Source organism: Fukomys damarensis, unplaced genomic scaffold, assembly GCF_012274545.1.
Source record: "Fukomys damarensis isolate Sample0158 unplaced genomic scaffold, DMR_v1.0_HiC HiC_scaffold_3, whole genome shotgun sequence".
NCBI classification, from domain to species: domain Eukaryota; kingdom Metazoa; phylum Chordata; class Mammalia; order Rodentia; family Bathyergidae; genus Fukomys; species Fukomys damarensis.
The window spans coordinates 33,125,401-33,130,498 of record NW_022900915.1 but is presented as its reverse complement, the minus strand read 5'-3'; the positions used below and the strand labels follow the sequence as shown (position 1 = coordinate 33,130,498).

Genomic DNA, 5,098 nt, shown 5'->3' with positions numbered 1-5,098 from the left:
GCCCTGGGCGGCCTGCAGATGAGGCCGGATGAAGCGCGTCGGAGAGGATTGTGAGTCCCGGGTGGGTCCCGCAGGGTGCGGAGCGTCCGCGGGGAGCGCTGAACCCCCAGCGCCCAAAATCCAAGGCCGACACAGCTGTCTGGGCCCGCCCCTCGTGCGCGCGGGAACCCAAGAGGAGTTTGATTTCTTCCGCCTTCCTCTTCCTTCAGCCGTCCACGCTCTGCCCTAGCATGTCCCCTGTTGACTTTGTTTATAACCAGGATCTAGCAGCTTCCAGAGCCTGGCAGTAAAGCCAGCCCTGAAGTTGCAAGAAGTTTGAGGAGGATGAAGATGGGAGAGGCGCGCACAGCCACTGGTCTCATTTGGCACAGAAGGCCATTCTTTCCGCACACGTACATATTTTCTTGGCCTAATCTATTTGCTTTGTTGCAAGGCAAAAGAAGAAAAGCTTTTTAGCTCTTTGAGACTGCTTCTCCCCACATCTACTATCCAGGGTCTTTTGCTTCTATAGTAGAGCCTGCAGAAAGGTAGGCACCCCTGGACACGGGTAAAAAGTCTGAATACAGTCTGCGCAGTCTCTTCTGGCTAGCAGTATGCCCCATTTGTTGTGCACCTACTACGTGTCGGGTACCGCGATAGGCTCTGGAAATAGTTGTGGACAAGAAAGCAGGCGTCACCCACATGAAGCTTCTTGGAGCTGACTAGGGGAAGTAACAGAGTGGCTATAGAGGAAGGGTCGCTGGGTAAGAAGGGGGACACCCAGTTAAATCTGAATGTCACATGCACAACAATAGTATACCCCATAAATTCCATGGAACATATTTACACGAAAGCCGTTTATCTGAAATCCAGTTTGATTGAATGTCTTATGCTTTTACTTGTTGAATCTGGCGACTCTATGGAGGAGTTTGGGAGAAGGTCGTTTTGGTTTGTTTTACCTTCTGCGTTCAAGAAGAGCATATCTGAGAGAACAAACTCTGAGTTGGAACTTCAAGAGGATGAAGGGCCATGGAAGGACCTGAGGAAGGAACGGCAGGTGTAAGGAGCTGGAGGCAGGAATTGCCATGTTGGCATGTTCAAGGACAGATGAAGACCATCCCACAGCTGCGGGGCGGGTGGTAAGAGATGGAACAAATGGAACGGGTCCTGTAGTCATAGTAAGTTTAAGGCTCCTAGAAATAAAATGGGGAGCCATTCAGAGCATTTTTACACATGAGTGATGTGATTTACTAATATTTGCCTTACAGGACTATTTTGAAAATTAAGGAGAAAACCAACTTGATTTAGTGCCCTGCATATGGTTGATATTATTGTCATTTGGTAGAGAGAGACAGTATTTCCCAAGTTTATGAACACTGTGCTTTGGAAAAAGAGACAAGGAGTGTTGTCAGACTGTGGGCTGTATTTAAATAACATTCTTGAAACTACAAGATTATGGAGATGGGGAACAGATGGTGGTTGCCAGGAGTCACCCGTGGGGCAGACATGAAGGAAGATTTCAGGAGGCTCCTTTGTGATATGAGACAGATCTGCGTCTTGGCTGAAGTGGTTATAAGAATCTTTGCTACATATGTGTGGAATAGAACTATACATACATATAATACTGCATAGAACTACACACACATATAGACATACACACATGAGTAGCTATAAAATCTGTTGAAATTCAAATAGGTTCAGTGTTACATCAATGGCAATTTCTTAGTTTGAAGGTGTACTGTAGTTATGTATGAAGATGCCATTGGGTTTCATTGTGTGAAGTTCACATGGAGAAGTTCTGCAGTATATTTGGAACTTCTTAGACGTCTGTATTTCAAAATAGAAAGTATAAGTAAAAGTGCAACAATAATAAGGTTGGTTTTAATTGTAGGCTGACGAAAGTTTTCCTTTGGAGTTTCAATCATTAGAGAGCAAAACAGTCCTACAAGCTTAATGGACCATGATTTTCCTTTAGCTTTGTTCCCACCAACCCTATCTCATCCCTGAGTTAGCCAGAAAGCCTGTGAGAAACAAAAGGGGGAGCATCTGGATTGCTGTGGTTGTTAAGCTTGATTGTCACATGGCAAGAGACTGGAAGAGAGGATTTAGGGGAGTGCTCTACTCATCTGGTGTTTGTAGCTTAAGGTGCTGTTAGAAGGTGGAGTCTCGTTGGAGGGCATGTGTTGCTGGGAGCATCTCTTTGGGGGTATTTCTCTTGCTGGCACTGTGGAGAGCAACTGTGCTCCATCATGCCCTTCACTTCTGCCTTGCATCCAGTAAACCCCGGACTGTGACCTCTGAAACTGTAAGCCAAAAACAAACCTTTCCTACTTTAAATTGCAAGTATCCGATATTTTGTACGTGATGGGAAAACTGACTACTACAATTGCTAAAGCAAAGTCCATGTTAGAACAGGATCCTAACTGCAAATGTAGCCACAAAGGCTATGAAGAACACAGATGAAGAAAAGCTGACTGTGTCTCCTATCATACTAGCATCGCACCCTCAGTAGGGGTAGAAATGGCTGCATTTCCTTTGGCCTATCATCTTCTTCATTCCCATTTTCTTTCTTGTCTTCCATTTTCTCCAGTCCAGTCCTTGCCTTTCATTTTAAAAGTTTCCATTAAATTTTTGAAAGTTTAATGAAAACCTTCAGTCTGAATTTCATAGTTTGGTTAAATGATATCCCTTTTCTAGAGAAGTGATGGCAAACCAATGATACAAATAGCTCACTACAGCACACGTGCCATAAGTTCACCACCACTGCTTGAGAGTATTATCTAATGGACTTGTAAAAACTGAAAATCTGAATTTAACCAATAGAATCCTTCATATGGATTTGGCTATTCAGGGTCTTGCTAGTCTTGCAAAGGGAACCACACACTGTTATTAGAGGCTTTCGCTCTAAATTTGCCTCTGTCCCTTTATTAAATCAATATGGGGACCATTTGCAAAAGCCTAAGGCAAATTCTTTTTCAACCAGCAAATGAAGCTAATTCCAATACAACAAAAATCATTTCAAATACAGAGTTACTCTCAAAGCCCCCCAAAACCCTGCAAAACCCAGAAGTCTTACTCTTTCAACATAGGAAGAATACTTTGTGACCAGTTTTCTATGACATGGTAAAACAGCAGCACTGAGAACACAAAGAAATACAAGATTACCATAGATATTGAAGGAGAAATAACCACCTCTTACCAGAACCCTTTATGTCATGCTTATCATAGTGATAACCTGGAGATAACTCTAAACATTTGGCCTTACATCTATAGTTGTTTAATGATGCATTTAATTGACTTTTGTAGCTTATCATTTACATTTTCATCTTCTACCTGTCTGTAAAATACTGATATTTTCAGTTCTGAAATTTGATCCCAATATGATTTATACAACTTGAAAGAACAAATGTAACTTTCCTAAATATTTGCAGTGGATTTATAGACTCTGTCTCGTAGACAGCTGTTTTAGATATATATGTTCTCTGATGCAGATATTTTATTGTATTTAAGAGAAGATCCTGATTGAAAGAAAATTCCACAAGTAGAAAGTAAGTGTTGCAAACTGATCACTAAAGGAACACAGAAGAATGAAGGGTAACTTCTGGCTTCCTGGTCAAGGAAGAATTCTTGTCTGACATTTTTTTCTGAGCTAAGATCCACTGCATGGGATCTATTACATCAAGATGGATTGCCACCAGCAAGGGAAAGTAAAATTCATGCCGCATAGAAGACTTCAATGAATATTAGATAATAGGTTTGTTGTTATAATTTGCAAACTATCTTAAATGCTGATAGGACATTTATTGGTTGAAGTAACATTAAATTAGTATGTGCAGCAAACACTGATTTACTGAAGGTAGAGAAGGTGATGAATAGGGTAATGCTTGAGAAGAAACCTAAAAGAGATAGAGGGGTCAAGAATGAACCTGACCCTCTTCAGCCTGAAGTAGCCGGAACGGTCTTCACCCTCTGCCACTCACAGCAGTTAGGACGACTTCTTCGGAGGGGGAATATTATAGATAGGTAAGTTAATTAGATATCTTGTAGGCAGTTATACAGGACTGGCCCTTGAGGAGCCAACAGGGAGGGCAGCAAGGAGCCAACAGGGAGGACAATCAAGACACCTTCACTGAAGGCCAGCATTGTAAAAGGAGATAAACTACCACACCCATGTAGGGTGAATAGCAGTGACTGATATTCTAAATAGGGATCAATCATCTGGGTGGGGAAGCAAGACCTTCCAAGAAAGTTCACTGACCCACCCCTTTCCACTGAAAATCCTTGCTCATTCCTTGTTTGCTTGCTAAGTGACTTGTTTCCCCATTGGATCCCCATTTAATCATTATTACTTAAGTGACTGTATTTGTCATCATTTTATTGGTTGTTCATATTTTGTCCACCTTGTGATTTCTCATTGGATCAATAAGATCTAAGCAACTGTACTTGTAATCTTACTAGTTGACTATAGTTTTGTCCCACCTTGAATCCACCTCACCTTATGACTTTGTCCCATAAAACACCTTTGAGAAGTTTAGTGAGTGGGAAACCCATTTTCCTGTCCTCCTTTTGTTTGTCTTAGATAGAAGCTATCTTTCTCTCAACAAGTTTTTCTGAAGAAGGGGGAGCGGGGAGGAGAGACAAAGAAGAAGTGAACCTGAAGGTAGAATTTTCCAGGATGAAAGAATAAGTGCAAAGAAGCTGAAGCAGGAACATGCTCAGTTTGAGGAACAACAAGAAGAGCCAAGTGGATGAAACAGGAACCGTAAGTGGGGAATGCGAAGAAGTTACTGCATCAGTGCTTCAGGCCCAGATCATGTGTGACTCTAGACAGCAATAAGGACTTTGGATTTGGGTGAGATGGAAAGCCAGGGAAGGTTTGGGTAGAGATTCTCTCTGACACAGTTCTATAAAGTAGTTGTACATAGTGGAATATTGTTTAGCCATAAAGAATGAAATCCTGCTGTTTTCTGAAAAATGAGTGGAGTCAGAAGATGTCATGGTTAGCAATATAAGCCAGATACACAAGAGAAGATCACATGTTCTCTCAGATATATGGAAACTAACACACACACACACACACACACACACACACACACACACACACACACACACAGCACAC

General features: G+C 42.0%; 1 long non-coding RNA gene across 1 annotated transcript in view; it reads left to right on the top strand.

Annotated features, from left to right (window-relative positions):
* The first annotated feature begins 6 nt into the window (after positions 1 to 6).
* Positions 7 to 5,098, top strand: part of LOC104871339 — a 6,362-nt gene continuing 1,270 nt past the window's right edge. Inside the window, exons 1-2 of the long non-coding RNA XR_782847.2 lie at positions 7 to 1,157; positions 4,559 to 4,741. This is a non-coding gene — a long non-coding RNA (uncharacterized LOC104871339). The remainder of the gene's footprint in view (positions 1,158 to 4,558; positions 4,742 to 5,098) is intronic.